Source organism: Mobula hypostoma, chromosome 7, assembly GCF_963921235.1.
Source record: "Mobula hypostoma chromosome 7, sMobHyp1.1, whole genome shotgun sequence".
NCBI classification, from domain to species: Eukaryota; Metazoa; Chordata; class Chondrichthyes; order Myliobatiformes; family Myliobatidae; genus Mobula; species Mobula hypostoma.
This window is the reverse complement of record NC_086103.1, coordinates 184,730,646-184,747,617: the sequence shown is the minus strand read 5'-3', so window position 1 is coordinate 184,747,617 and position 16,972 is coordinate 184,730,646.

The following is a 16,972-nucleotide window of genomic DNA, read 5'->3' as shown; positions in this document are numbered from 1 at the left end:
AAATATGAATAATATTTAAAGAAAGTACTTTAATATTTTCAGACCAGTTAATACAACCTCTAACACATTAACACTCCCACCCATCCCCAGGGATTTTACTGTGATGAACAATGCCCTTCCAGTTTGCTTTCTACCTGTTGCTTTTGCTCTCGAACACGACTGAAATAAATGGTTTATTGAACAGCAGTGTATGCCAGATGCAAATCAGTCCACCGATGTTAGTGAGTTCAAAGTAAACTTGTTATCAAAGTACTGCACATCTGTGTCACCACATACAACCCTGAGATTCATTTTCTTGCGGGCATTCACAGCAAATACAAACGAAACACAATAGAATTGGTGAAAAACCACAAAGGACAGAATGGACAAACAACCAGTGTGTGTAGGACAAGAAGCTGTGCAAGAACAAAAAGAAAACACAAACAAAATTATAAAAATAACTAAGTAATAAATATCGAGAACATGAGATGAAGAGTCCTTGAAAGTGAGTCCGTTGGTTGTGGGAACAGGTCTGTGCTGGGATGAGTGAAGTGCCCCACTGGTTCAAGAGCCTAATGGTTGTAGGATAACAACCTTTCGCTCCTGAACCTGGTGGTGTGGGACCTAAAACCTTTGAACCTTCCACCTCATGCACACAGATGGGCCTTCAACCCCAGTACAGGCCACCTTCACACCTTCCAGTTCTCCAGCCCCTGGCCCCTGACTCTCAGACCTAGAGGAATCTGGTCTCCAATCTCGTTCCCTGGCCTGGAATTACAGACTCGACCTCCAATCTTGCCGAGCATTGGCCTTCCTCCTTCCACTTTGCCCTCCGGACTTCACCAGTCTCTAGGTATTGATCTTAGGACTTGGCGATTGCAGGCATGACCTTTGGAGTGGAGAGTTCCCAACCCATCCAACCATGATCTCCCACTCAGCCTCATCAACCATTGTCTCCACTCCTCCCCCATCTCTGAAGAACAAGGAAGGCAAGACAGCAGCTCCACTTCATTTGGAGTTTGAGGGGATCTGGTATGTCACCGAAGACTCTGGCAGATTTCTACAGGTGTACATGGAGAGCGTTCGGACTGGTTGCATCACCGTCTGGTATGGGAGGGCCAGTGTAGAGGATTGGGTAAATGCGCAGAGGACTGTAAACACAAGAAAGTCGGCAAATGCTGGAAATCTAAGGTAATACAAAATGTTGCTGGAGGAACTCAGCAGGTCAGGCAGCGTCTATGAAAAAGAATAAATGGTCGACGTTTTGGTCCAAGACCATTCTTCAGGACTGAGAAGGAAGGGAGAAGATGCCAGAATGAAAAGGGTGGGGGGGGGGAGGGGAAAGGGGCCAGCAGGAAGGCGATGCAGTGGGTGAAGCCAGGTGGGTGGGAAAGGTCAAGGGCTGGAGAAGGAGGATTCTGATAGGAGAGGGGAGTGGACTATGGGAGAAAGGGAGGAGGAGGGGACGCAGGGGGAAGTAATAGGCAGGTAAGAAGAAGTAAAAGGTCAGAGTGGGGAATAGAGGAAGGGGATGTGGTTGTTTGTTCACCAGAAGAAGAAATCGATATTCATGTCATCAGGTTGGAGGGAACCCAGGCAGAATATAAGGTGTTGCTCCTCCACCCTGAGGGTGGCCTCATCTTGGCACAAGAGGAGGCCATGGTTCAACATGTTGGAACGAGAATGGGAATGGGAATTAAAATGTTTGCCCATCAGGGAGAACTGTTTGTAGCCGATGGTGCAGAGGTGCTCGATGAAGCGGTCCCCCAATTTACGACTGGTCTCTCCAATGTGGAGGAGGCCGCTTTGGGAACACGGGACACAACAGACGACCAAAGCAGATACGAAGGTTGAGTGTTGCCTCACCTGGAGGATTGCTTGGGCCCTGAATGGAAGTGAGGGAGGAAGTGACTGGGCAGGTGTGGCATTTCTGTCACTTGCAGGGATAAGTACCTAGAGGGAGATTAGTGGGGAGGGATGAACGGATGATGATGCAGGGAGCGTTCCCTGCAGAAAGCGATGGGGGCGGGGGGGAGAGGTAAAGATATGTTTAATGGTAGGATCTCTTTGGAGATGGTGGAGATGTTGTGGAGGATAATGTGTTGGATGCGGAGGCTGATGGGGTGGTAGGTAAGGACAAGAGGACTCTATCACTATGACGACGGTGGGAAGATGGGGTGAGTGCAGATGTACAGGAAAAGGAGGAGATGCGGGTGAGGGCAGCATCAATGGGAGGGGAATCCCATTCTTTAAAGGAGGAGGACATCTCTGGTGTCCTGGAATGGAAAGCCACATCCTGGGAACAGGTGCCGTGGAGACAAGGAAACTGAGAAAAGGGAATGGCATTCTTACAGGAGACAGGGTGGGAAGACGTATAGTCCAGATAACCACGGGAATCAGGAGGTTTACAAAAGATGTTGGTGATGGAGGCAGGGAGATCGAGAAAGGGGAGGGAGGTGTCAGATATGGACCAAGTTTATTTAAGGGCAGAATGGAAGTTGGAGGCAAAGTTGATGAAATTGACAAACTCAGCGTGGGTGCATGAAGCAGCACCAATGCAGTCATGGATGTTACGCAGGAAGAGTTGGAGAGCATTACCAGGGAATGCTTGGAACAGGGACTGTTCTACATGAAGAGGCAGTCATAGCTGGGCCCATGGCTACCCTCTGAGTTTGGAGAAAGCGGGAAGAGCCGAAAGAAGAATTACTCAAGGTGATGACCGGTTCTGCCAGAGGGAGGAGGGTGGTGGCAGAGGGGGATTGGTTGTTTCTTTTGTCAAGAAAGAAGCAAGAGCTTTGAGGACTTCTTGATGGGGGATAGAAGTGTACTGGGACTGTGCATCTGTGGTGAAGGGCAGGCTAGCCAGGGCAGGGAATTGAAAGTTACTGTGGAGATCGAGGACATGAGAAGTGTTGCAGAAGGGGGATAGGATGGATTTGAGAAATGAGGACTTGAGTTCAGTGGGATGTGAGAAGGCAGAGGCAATAGGCCTGCCCAGACAGTCCGGGTTGTGGATTTTGGTTTGGAGGTAGTAGTAAGCAGTGTGGGGTGAGGGAACTATGCATTTGGTAGCAGTGGTTGGCAGTTCTCCAGCATGGTTGTAAACTCAGACAGCTCCATCACCATATACTCTTGACTTCTTGACCAACAGGCCACAATCAGTTGAAACTAAGTTGTATGATCAGAGTGCATAGATGATAGGCAGGAATATCTCAACCATGGTTCATTCTAAACAGTGATGTTCCATAAGGCTAGGTCCTCAGCTCCCTACTGAACTCCCCGTTCACTCATAACCACATGGCCATGTTCTGCTCTAATCCGTCTACAAGTTTGCAGATATCAAACTTGGCGGGGAGGAGAAGATGGCGGCGCGATGCAGCGCGCGCGGCCGCTCCAAAATGATATCGGATGTGCACAATCCTGATTTGATGGAGACAGACGTGAGGAGCACGGAGGAACATCTGGAGAAACTTCTGAAATGCCCGCTTCGCTGCTGCTGCTACTGTGCGATCCAGAATCTCCAGAGGAGAAGGCCCCAAATCCTCGGCTTTGCCTATCGCCTGTTACCGGGGCCGGGGTCGAAGTGCTCAACAGAGATGGTGCTCGGTGTCGGAGGCTCGAAGTTTTCGGACGGACTCAAGAGTCGGCTGTGGTCGGGTGCTTCCAGGGTGCTGCATCGGCAAGTTTGCGGTGCTGGAAGCTCATAGCAGGGAGAGTTTTCTTCCTTCTCCCGTCTGCGTGAGATGATGGGACTTTCGAGAGAATTTGAGACTTTTTTTTACCGTGCCCATGGTCTGTTCTTCATCAAATTACAGTATTGCTTTGCACTGTTGTAACCATATGTTATAATTATGTGGTTTTTGTCAGTTTTTCAGTCTTGGTTTGTCTTGTGTTTCTGTGATATCATTCTAGAGGAACATTGTATCATTTCTGAACGCATGCATTACTAAATGACAATAAAAGAGGACTGCGTGTCCTCATAATCTAACCTAATCTAATCTAATCACCATAGTGAGCCATATCTCAAATAATGATGAGTTGGGGCACAGGAAGGAGTTAGAGAGCCTAGTGATGTGGTGTCCTGACAATGAACTTTAATGCAATGTCAGCAAACTTAAAGAGCTGGTTGTCGGCTTTGGGCTGGGTTGGTGGTGTGCGCACATTCCTGTGGACATCGACAGTGTTGAGGTTGAGAGGCTGGAGAGCTTCGCCCAAGGAGAGAACTTCACCAATACCCTTGTCCTGGTCCAACCACGTGGATATCACGGCCAGAAAAGTTCACCAATGCCTCCACTTGCCCAGGGGCCTACAGGACTTTGTCATGTCTGTATGACCCTCAACAATTTTTATTGCTGCACCACAGGAAGCATCTGATCTGGATGCATCACAGCTCAATACGACAACTGCTCCGCACGCGACCTCAATAAACTGCAGAGAGTTGTGGACACAGCTCACCAGATCACAGAAACCAGCCTCCCCTCCATGGACTCTGTCTACACTTCCCACTGCCTCGGTAAAGCAGCCAGCGTAATCAAAGACCCCACCCACCCCAGACGTTCTCTCTGTTCCCCTCTCCCATCGGATGGAAGATACAAAAGCCTGGAAGCACGTCTCAACAGGCCCAAGGACAGCTTCTACCCCACAGTATAAAACCATTGACAGGTTCCATCGTATGATAAGATAGATTCTTGACCTCACAATCCACCTCGATGTGACCTTGCACTTCATTGTCCACTTGCCCTCTCCTTTCTCTGTATCTGTGTTATTATTTTCCTCTGTACTGCCTCAATGAACTGTTGTAATGACAATAGACAATAGACAATAGGTGCAGGAGTAGGCCATTCAGCCCTTCGAGCCAGCACCGCCATTCACTGTGATCATGGCTGATCATCCACAATCAGTATCCACTTCCTGCCTTATCCCCATAACCTTTGAGAGCTCTGTCCATCTCTTTCTTGAAAGCATCCAGAGACTTGGCCTCCACAGCCTTCTGGGGCAGAGCATTCCATATATCCACCACTCTCTGGGTGAAAAAGTTTTTCCTCAACTCCATTCTACATGACCTACCCCTTATTCTTAAACTGTGGCCTCTGGTTCTGGACTCACCCATCAGCGGGAACATGCTTCCTGCCTCCAGCGTGTCCAATCCCTTAATAATCTCGTATGTTTCAATAAGATCTCCTCAGCCTTCTAAATTCCAGAGTATACAAGCCCAGTTGCTCCAATCTTTCGACATATGACAGTCCCGCCATCCCGGGAATTAACCTTGTGAACCTACGCTGCACTCCCTCAATAGCAAGAATGTCCTTCCTCAAATTTGGAGACCAAAACTGTACACAATACTCCAGGTGTGGTCTCACCAGGGCCCTGTACAGCTGCAGAAGGACCTCTTTGCTCTTATACTCCCTTGTTATGAAGGCCAGCATGCCATTAGCTTTCTTCACTGCCTGCTGTACTTGCATGCTTGCTTTCAGTGACTGATGTACAAGAACACCTAGATCTCGTTGTGCTTCCCCTTTTCCTAACTTGACTCCATTTAGATAATAATCTGCCTTCCTGTTCTTACCACCAAAGTGGATAACCTCACATTTATCTCTGAATGAATGAATGGTATGTGAGTCAAATTTTTTATTGTACGTTGGTACATGTGACAATGATAAACCAATTTACCACTTTATTTTAGAGATACAGTGTGGAACAGACCCTTTCGGCCTATTGAACCGCACCCACAGAAACCCACCTATTAAACCCTAGCCTAATCACAGGCAATTTACAATGACCAATTAACCTACTAACTGGTACGTCTTTGGACTGTGGGAGGAAATCAGAGCACCATGCATTCACGGGATGGGCATACAAACTCCTTTCAGACGGCTTCGGAATTGAACTCTGAACTCTGACCCTGCCCCAAGCTCTAATAACTTTGCACTAACCGTCATGCTACTGTGACACCCTAACTTTACTGAATTTTCCTACCACTGCGAACACCTTCAAAAGGAGGTGAATTCATCACCAGGACCCTCACCATCTGGGACAAGCCCTCTTCTTATGACCACCATCAGCGGGGAGGTACAGAGTCTGAACATTCCCCTTCGCCACCTGAATGTACCCCACTACCCCTTTATTTGCATTATTTATTTATTTGTAATTTATAATAATTTTATGCCTGCACCATTTTGCTGCCACTAAACAAGCAGAAGGGATTCTGCAGATACTGGAAATCCTGAGCAACACACACAAAATGCTGGAGGAAATCAGCAAGTCAGGCAGCATCTATGGAGGGGAAGAAACAGTCAACGTTTCAGGCCGAGAGCCTCTATCAGGGCTCATGTTATAGTTAACGGTGATAATAAATGAGGTTGTGGTTCTGAAGGTGTGGATTGTTCCTTTAAACCAATAAAGCCCATACAACCAACATTTAAATCAAACCATTTACTAGGAACTAATCAACAGGCCATTGTCACGTTCCTCTTGCTGTGCACAAGTTGTCCGTCCCATTTTGCCACATTAGCAACGGAGCTCAGCTCACTACTCTGTGGGGTTTCACTCATCTTCACTGACGCCGAGGCTGTGGCCTACAGCCATTTCGCTCTGGACCGACCTCACTCACCTCTGAACTGGCTCTGAGGCTGCGGGCTTACTTTCGGGGACTCTGTGGTTCATGTTCTGTGTGTGAGTTGTTTGTACGATTTGTTCTTTCTTTTCACACATTGGGCGGCCTTTGTGGCGACAGGGGTTTTAATGAATTCTGTCGTGTTTCTTCGTCTTGCAGCTGCCTGCAGGATGAACCTTAGGTCGAAAGTGTATAGATACTTTGATAATAAATGTGCTTTGGACTTTGCATTGGAAAGCTGTGAGATGTTTTGGATTGTCACATGGGCCTGGGTCACCAGGAGTGAGGAGGTGCTGGAGAAATGTGAGTCTTTTACAGTTCACATACCCACAGAAGCTGATTGGCCCAGGCCCCACCGTGGGGAGCTGGGTGCCTGGGCTCTCCAGCTTGTGTTGAAGATGAGCCTGCCCTTTTGGCTGTGACCACCAGGGAGCGCTGTTGTTCCATTTCCTACCCCATCCTGATCCAGCACAGGTTTTAACCCTTTTCTCACCAGACCACAGTGATTTGTTTTTGTCTTGATCAAGGTTCAGTTATTAATAAAGTACACAACTCTGAGTCAGTAATCCCCTATTTTCCCTTTGTAGGATATGTAATTTTACAGACTAAATATAAGCAGTTTTGTGTGATAGCACTGGGAAGGGTCCAGAAGAGGTTCATGAGAATGATCCCAGGAATGAAAGGGTTAACATATGAGGAGCGCTTGATGCCTCTGGGCCTGTACCCGCTGGAGTTCAGAAGAATGAGGAGGGGATCTCATTGAAACCTATCGAATATTGAAAGCCCTAGATTGAATGGTTGTGGAGAGGATGTTTCCTATAGTTTAAGTTCAAATTTCTATAGTTGAATTTTAATTTGTCACTCAACCATACATGATTATCCATGAATGCGGCCAAATGAAACAGCGTTACTCCAGGAGCAAGTTGCAAAACACAGTACTGACCGTCATACACAGCTCAAGGCACATGTAAGATATCAGTAAAATACAAAAAAAAAGTCCAAGCCTCTTGAGTCTGTAGCAGTCTGCAGTCAAACACAATACAGCTTGTCTTCTGCCGAACGAACACTGGAGGGCAGCACTGTGCGGATGCCACGCCACACTGCCCCTGATGGAGTGCACCGACTCCAACGCCCCTCTCCTGGGCGGCTGTAAGTAGGCAACAATGCGGCTTTAGGCCTGGTCCTCGCTACAACTAAGGCCATGTAGCTCCCCACACCCTGCGCCAACAATCAGTGAATTAGACTTACAGCATTCCACATTAACAATGTCCAACGGGGTGGTGAGATCACAAGAAAAGTGACTAAGATGATCACTCACTGTTAGACTAGACGGCACACGGTCTTTGTGCGCCAAAGCCTCTGACGCCTCTCTGATGCAGGCAGCAGCACGATGTGCACCGTCCGGCTCCTTCGGTTTCTCACTGAGGTACTTCAAGTTCTTAACGTACAGTGGGGTCTCACGCTCACAAATATATATGTTTCAAAAGGACAATAACACCTCTGACTGACCCACCCACTTACTGGAAACCTAGGACCAGAGGGCACAACTTCCGAATAGAAGGAGATCCGTTTAGGACAGAGACGAGGAGGAATTTCTTTATCCTGGGAGTGGTGAATCTGTGGAATTCATTGCCACAGACGGCAGTGGGGTCTAAGTCATTGGGTATATTTAAAACAGAAGTTGATAGATTCTTGATTAGACTGGGCATCAAAGGTTATGGGGAGAATGGGGTTGAGAGGGATAATAAATCAGCCATGATTTAATGGCAGAGAAAACTCGATGGGCCAAGTGGTCTTCTATGTCTTATGGTTTAAGTATGAGCAGATTCAACATTTGTCTTTGCACCCACTAACTGCCTCATTCCAGACTGATTTACTTATACCACGGTCATTGAAACATGCAGTGAAGTGTGTCATTTACACTAACAGCCAAAGATGTGCTGGGGCAACTTTCAAAAATCAATTTAAAATTAACTGCCACACCGATGGCTCCATCAGAATCAGGTCTATTATCACTGACTTAGATGCCAGCTCAGCTCACGAGACTAACGGACGCCACCACCACCAGATGACAGTTTTATGTGTTGTGTACTTAATGTGTGAGTAATGTTGTCTATGTGTGTGTGTATATATATATATTCTTGTTCATTTAAATAATCCATTATGGGTTATATGTAAACGCATGTTAATTGCAGACTACCACGTGATACGTGCACACCTTGCTAAAACTGGGTAATTGGCTCATGAGCTATCAGAACAGTATCAGAACACGAAGCTGGGTGGCAGTGTTAGCAGTGAGGAGGATGCTAAGAGGATGCAGGGTGACTTGGATAGGTTGGGTGAGTGGGCAAACTCATGGCAGATGCAATTTAATGTGGATAAATGTGAAGTTATCCACTTTGGTGGCAAAAATAGGAAAACAGATTATTATCTGAATGGTGGCCGATTAGGAAAAGGGGAGGTGCAACGAGACCTGGGTGTCATTATACACCAGTCATTGAAAGTGGGCATGCAGGTACAGCAGGCGGTGAAAAAGGCGAACGGTATGCTGGCATTTATAGCGAGAGGATTCGAGTACAGGAGCAGGGAGGTACTACTGCAGTTGTACAAGGCCTTGGTGAGACCACACCTGGAGTATTGTGTGCAGTTTTGGTCCCCTAATCTGAGGAAAGACATCTTTGCCATAGAGGGAGTACAAAGAAGGTTCACCAGATTGATTCCTGGGATGGCAGGTCTTTCATATGAAGAAAGACTGGATGAACTGGGCTTGTACTCGTTGGAATTTAGAAGATTGAGGGGGGATCTGATTGAAACGTATAAGATCCTAAAGGGATTGGACAGGCTAGATGCAGGAAGATTGTTCCCGATGTTGGGGAGGTCTAGAACGAGGGGTCACAGTTTGAGGATAGAGGGGAAGCCTTTTAGGACCGAGGTTAGGAAAAACTTCTTCACACAGAGAGTGGTGAATCTGTGGAATTCTCTGCCACAGCAAACTGTTGAGGCCAGTTCATTAGCTATGTTTAAAAGGAAGTTAGATATGGCCCTTGTGGCTACAGGGGTCAGGGGGTATGGAGGGAAGGCTGGGTTCTGAGTTGGATGATCAGCCATGATCATAATAAATGGCGGTGCAGGCTCGAAGGGCCGAATGGCCTACTCCTGCACCTATTTTCTATGTTTCTATGTTTCTATTTTGAAGCAAATGAAACAGCCAACGAGAAGCGAGTACAAATTTTGCTAAGTGTATTGCAATATAGTTTGCCTTGAAGTTTGACTGCTCCAACCAAGCTATCAAAAATGTGTTTTGCTGATATTGTAAAAGTGATGCAGGAATGTTTACACCCAAAGCCATTGTTAGCTGCAGAATACTTTAGGTTTCATAAGCGGAATCAGAAAGCAGGGGAGTCCATTTCAGCGTACGTGACAGAATTGAAGAGATTGTTTGAGTGTTGTCAGTTCGGTAATGAACTTGATGATGCATTGAAAGATCATTTAGTTTGTGGCATCTTAACATGAGGCTTGCAAAAATGGCTCCTAACTGATGCATGACTTACATTCAAACAAGCAGTAGAAATCACTGTTTCAGTGGAAACGACACAGAGGTTGGCGATGTTGTAGGTAATGTGGAGGATTGTCGAAGATTGCAGAGAGACATTGATAGGATGCAGAAGTGGGCTGAGAAGTGGCAGATGGAGTTCAATCAGAGAAGTGTGAGGTGGTACACTTTGGAAGGAGAAACTCCAGGGCAGAAACAAAGTAAATGGCAAGATACCTGGTAGTGTGGAGGAGCAGAGGGATCTCAGGGTACATGTCCACAGATCCCTGAAAGTTGCCTCACAGGTAGATAGGGTAGTTAAGAAAGCTTGTGGGGTATTAGCTTTCATAAGTCGAGGGACAGAGTTTAAGAGTCGCGATGTAATGATACAGCTCTATAAAACTCCGGTTAGGCCACACTTGGAGTACTATGTCCAGTTCTGGTCACCTCACTATAGGAAAGACGTGGAAGCATTGGAAAGGGTACAGAGGAGATTTACCAGGATGCTGTCTGGTTTAGAGAGTATGCATTATGATCAGAGATTAAGGGAGCTAGGGCTTTACTCTTTGGAGAAAAGGAGGATGAGAGGAGACGTGATAGAGGTGTACAAGATATTAAGAGGAATAGATAGAGTGGATAGCCAGCACCTCTTCCCCAGGGCACCACTGCTCAATACAAGAGGACATGGCTTTAAGGTAAGGGGTGGGAAGTTCAAGGGGGATATTAGAGGAAGGTTTTTTACTCAGAGAGTGGTTGGTGCGTGGAATGCACTGCCTGAGTCAGTGGTGGAGGCAGATACACTAGTGAAGTTTAAGAGACTACTAGACAGGTATGTGGAGGAATTTAAGGTGGGGGGTTATATGGGAGGCAGGGTTTAAGGGTCAGCACAACATTGTGGGCTGAAGGGCCTGTACTGTACTGTGCTGTATTGTTCTATGTTCTATGTTCTATGTTCAGGCAGAGATGCAATTGAGTTGCAGTCAGGAATGGATGTGAGTGTGACCAAAATTGCAATGTCTAAACAGAAATTTGCCTACCTGAAGAAATTGTTTTACCGTTGTGGCAGGGCCCACGTACACCAGACCAATACAGGTTAAAGGTGAAACTTGCAGAAAATGCAACAAAATAGGACACATACAAAGAGCATATTGGGCAGACAAAAATAAATGGACTGCACAAGAAAGAGAAAAAGATAGAAGGTCGAGTTGCAGTTTCAAAGAAAGCACTAATCTGCAGTTTGTTGAAAAATCTGATAATGATGGGAGTGACACACGACTGGGTACCCTTGAGATATACAGTGTGAAAATTAGCAATAGATAAGAAGTATGGCTAATTCCAGAAGTGAACAACAAAGTAATTAAAATAGAATTCAGTATCAGGTTTCATATCACGGGCATTTGGCCTGGAATTTGTTGACTTTGCAGCAGTAGCACAGGTCAAATCACCACCGCTGGCATTAAGGCAGCAATGAGGGTCCTCCATCTCTATCTGTCCTTGGCCGTCTTCTCTATTCTGCCCAGATGTGTTCCACGGTTCTTGTTTCTGCCTGTACAGCATGGCGCCAAGTTGTCTTTGGTCTCCCATGTTTCCTCCACCTTTCAGTACTGCTTTGATGAATTTGGCCTCTCTTCTCATCATGCTGTTGTTACGCGGACCAGACCGTCATGCTGTTGTTACGCGGACCAGACCGTCATGCTGTTGTTACACGGACCAGGCCATCATGCTGTTGTTACACAGACCAGACCGTCATGCTGTTGTTACACAGACCAGACCATCATGCTGTTGTTACACGGACCAGGCCATCATGCTGTTGTTACACAGACCAGACCATCATGCTGTTGTTACGCGGACCAGGCCATCATGCTGTTGTTACACGGACCAGGCCGTCATGCTGTTGTTATGCGGACCAGACCGTCGTGCTGTTGTTACGCGGACCAGGCCGTCGTGCTGTTGTTACGCGGACCAGGCCGTCGTGCTGTTGTTACACGGACCAGGCCATCATGCTGTTGTTACGCGGACCAGGCCGTCATGCTGTTGTTACGCGGACCAGGCCGTCATGCTGTTGTTACGCGGACCAGACCGTCATGCTGTTGTTACGCGGACCAGGCCGTCATGCTGTTGTTACGCGGACCAGACCGTCATGCTGTTGTTACGCGGACCAGACCGTCATGCTGTTGTTACGCGGACCAGGCCGTCATGCTGTTGTTACGCGGACCAGGCCGTCATGCTGTTGTTACGCGGACCAGGCCGTCATACTGTTGTTACGCGGACCAGGCTGTGGGGTCACCTGTTGTAGCAGTCCAGGGGAGGAGGCGCTGGAGGTGGTGTGGGAGAGAACAGCGGTACCAGGCCGTCATGCTGTTGTTATGCGGACCAGACCGTCGTGCTGTTGTTTCACTACGGACCAGACCGTCGTGCTGTTGCCTGCGCGACCAGGCCGTCGACGAACTGCTGTGTGCTTGTTCTTGCAGAAACATGGCTCCAGGACAACATTGATCTTCAGGCCACCATGACATTCAGGGACTTGGGCAAATAATATTTTTGTGACTGTATGTGTTATGGTAACGCTATGTGCTGTGTGTGACTGTGTGTCCTGTGTTTTGACTGTATGTGTTATTGTAACGCTATGTGCTGTGTGTGACTGTGTGTCCTGTGTTTTGACTGTATGTGTTATTGTAACGCTATGTGCTGTGTGTGACTGTGTGTCCTGTGTTTTGACTGTATGTGTTATTGTAACGCTGTGGTGTGTGACTGTGTGTCCTGTGTTTTGACTGTATGTGTTATTGTAACGCTATGTGCTGTGTGTGACTGTGTGTCCTGTGTTTTGACTGTATGTGTTATTGTAACGCTATGTGCTGTGTGTGACTGTGTGTCCTGTGTTTTGACTGTATGTGTTATTGTAACGCTATGTGCTGTGTGTGACTGTGTGTCCTGTGTTTTGACTGTATGTGTTATTGTAACGCTATGTGCTGTGTGTGACTGTGTGTCCTGTGTTTTGACTGTATGTGTTATTGTAACGCTATGTGCTGTGTGTGACTGTGTGTCCTGTGTTTTGACTGTATGTGTTATTGTAACGCTATGTGCTGTGTGTGACTGTGTGTCCTGTGTTTGTGACTGTATGTGTTATTGTAACGCTATGTGCTGTGTGTGACTGTGTGTCCTGTGTTTTGACTGTATGTGTTATTGTAACGCTATGTGCTGTGTGTGACTGTGTGTCCTGTGTTTTGACTGTATGTGTTATTGTAACGCTATGTGCTGTGTGTGACTGTGTGTCCTGTGTTTTGACTGTATGTGTTATTGTAACGCTATGTGCTGTGTGTGACTGTGTGTCCTGTGTTTTGACTGTATGTGTTATTGTAACGCTATGTGCTGTGTGTGACTGTGTGTCCTGTGTTTTGACTGTATGTGTTATTGTAACGCTATGTGCTGTGTGTGACTGTGTGTCCTGTGTTTTGACTGTATGTGTTATTGTAACGCTATGTGCTGTGTGTGACTGTGTGTCCTGTGTTTTGACTGTATGTGTTATTGTAACGCTATGTGCTGTGTGTGACTGTGTGTCCTGTGTTTTGACTGTATGTGTTATGGTAACGCTATGTGCTGTGTGTGACTGTGTGTCCTGTGTTTTGACTGTATGTGTTATTGTAACGCTATGTGCTGTGTGTGACTGTGTGTCCTGTGTTTTGACTGTATGTGTTATTGTAATGATATGTGCTGTGTGTGACTGTGTGTCCTGTGTTTTGACTGTATGTGTTATTGTAACCCATGTGTGTGACTGTTTTGCACTTTGGCTCCGGATTAATGCTGTTTCCTTTAACTCGTAATGCCAATTCAACTTGAACTTGGTGCGTGAAGTGATCCACACTGGTTCAGGAGCCTGATATTGGCTCCTTATAGCAGGGTAATACTGTTCCTGAGCCTAGTGGCATGGAATCTAAGGCTCCGGAACATTCTTCCTGATGGTGGTAGTGAGAAGAGAGCGTGGGCTGGGTGGTGGGGGTCTTTGCTTTCTTGTGACAGCGCTCTGCGTAGACGTGCTCCGTGCTGGGGACGGGTTTTGCCTGTGATGGACCGGCTGTATCCACCACTTTCTGTAGATTTTTTCACTCCTGGCTGTTGGTGTTTCCATATCAGACCAGTTGGGATAACACGCTTCTGCCTGTGAGGCTCAGCACAGCTCCAATGCCCCATGTAGCTTTGCTGGCGACGCCACTGATGTAGGAGGCGACCAATCCGCATGTGGGAGGGAGACGGAAACTCTGGCTGAGGGGTGCCACAACAACAACCTCTCACTCAACGTCAGCAAAACCAAGCTGCTGATTATGGAGTTCAGGAGGAGGAAACCAGAGGGGTCCATTATCTAGTCCTCATCGGAGGATCAGAGGTGGAGATGGTCAGCCACTTTAAATTCCTCGATATTATTATTTCAGAGGACCTGTCATGGGCCCGGCACATAAATGCCATTACAAAGGAAGCACGCAGTACCTCTATTACCTGAAGAGTTTGAACAGTTTCGGCCTGTCATCTAAAACTTTGACCAACGTCAACAGAAACTCTCTATTTCTCTAGCCCCGCCCCTCTCTGCATAGCCCCGCCCTTCTCTCCATGGCCCCGCCCCTCTCTCCATGGCTCCGCCCTTCTCTCCATGGCTCCGCCCCTCTCTCCATGGCTCCGCCCCTCTCTCCATGGCTCCGCCCCTCTCTCCATGGCTCCGCCCCTCTCTCCATGGCTCCGCCCTTCTCTCCATGGCTCCGCCCCTCTCTCCATGGCTCCGCCCCTCTCTCCATGGCCCCGCCCTTCTCTCCATGGCTCCGCCCTTCTCTCCATGGCCCCGCCCCTCTCCGCATGGCTCCGCCCCTCTCCATGGCTCCGCCCTTCTCTCCATGGCTCCGCCCCTCGCCAGTCTGCCCACTCTCTCTGGTGGCCAGAGGTACAAGGTATAGGGAACTCATTTTTAGTACCGCGGCTCATGATTTCACCTTTGGATTTCATTTGTGTCGTCTTGTTTATTTCGAGTCTGAATTAATTGTAGATCTTGCTCTGGCATAATTTACATATTACTATTTAACTATTTATGGTTCTATTACTAGTTACTATTTATGGAGCAACTGTAACAAAAACCAATTTCCCCCGGGATTAATAAAGTATGACTATGACTATAATCTTGGGCTCAGCACCACCCATCGCTCTTGTTACAGACTTCTTACATATCTACACGGATGGTTCTAACGGTTCAGATCCAGGTTGTTCTGGAGTTTCTGTCATGTTCTAAACTTCTGGGTGACTATCAAGAAAATATTATCAAAATATTAATATTCTCGTCTGGGATGGCCGCTATCATTTTATCCCTGAAGTAAGTCAAAGTACACCCTGATTATGTAGTTCCGGGCTCGGATTCATTCTTGGTTTTGATATCTACTAAAACAGGTATTTCCAATCTGGGCTTGTGGGGGCGCCCAGGTTTCTCACGGGTCCCTGCCCATGATGGGGTTGAAGGAAATGAGCAGGCAGATATTGTAGCCAAGCCACCACCGAGAATTAAAGATGTAAATGCAGTGGTGCCTTTGCATGACGAGGAGGTGAAAACCATAATTAAAAACTCTACTCAATCACTATGGCAACAAAGTTGGGATAAGGAAAAGAGAGGGCAGCATTAATATTCAGTTCAGAGGATGGAGTGAGATCTTAATGAGCTGCGCATGGGGGGAGGCACTTGATTGACATTGACATATTGGGCGTACTAGATCAACAGTTCCTTGTTCAATGCGCATCGTGATACGTGTTACGTTTCTTATCTCCAAAACATTAAACTAATTAAAAGGAAAAGACGGGAATCCGAAATGTGTCTAACTTCGTTCTTTTTTGTGAGGCGCGCACATGTGTATAACGTGGCAGTGTCATACTGTGTGTAATTGACTATTTTTTACATCTGAGTGAGGGCCTCCGTCGGTCAGAGCCGACCTCGCTGTCTAGATACGCAAGCCTGGGCAGTACGATATGGAGAGCAAGCTGTTGCCCATGTAGCAAGCTCCCCCTCTCCAAACATCTCATGAACCCAAAGGAACGGCAGAGACCGATACAGTTTGGTACCAGCAGCGTCGCAGGAGTTGCCAGTCAACATTGAACTCAATGTAGGGACTCCAGTTTCGGATTTCCCTCGGGGTTTACTCCCGAAGCCTTCCCCATGAGTGGGTATTGTCACAAGGCGGCGGAGTTTTGATAGCAAAGTTTTCCTTCTCCCAGATGAGCTGCCATCCACCGCTGCCTAAGCATCTGGTTTTAAGGCGCAAGTAACCCACCTTGGCCCCTTCTCTTGCCGGTATAAACGGTTCCGCCGGTCTTAGTAACTAAGCCTCACGTGAAGGCCAAGAGCGGGACTTGATGTCAGAGAGGCTGTTTGAGACGCTCGCCATTGGGAGCATTTATGTAAGATGTGTATGAGATGACAAAGGGCATTGATCGTGTGGATAGTCAGAGGCTTTTTCCCAGGGCTGAAATGGCTAACACGAGTGGGCACAGTTTTAAGGTGCTTGGAAGAAGGTACAGAGGAGATGTCAGGGGTAACGCAGTGAGTGGTGAGTGCGTGGAATGGGCTGCCGGTGATTGTGGTGGAGGCGGCTACGATAAGAGACTGCTGGATAGGTACATGGAGCTTAGAAAAATAGAGGGCTATGGGTAACCCTAGGTAATTTCCAAAGTAGGTACATATTCGGCACAGCATTGTGGGCCGAAGGGCCTGTATTGTGCTGTAGGTTTTCTATGTTTAACAGGTAGTGGGAGCTTTGCCCCATTACCGCCCCCGACTATTACAACCTCAAGGAATCGTATAAACTGCAATTAATTATTTAAAC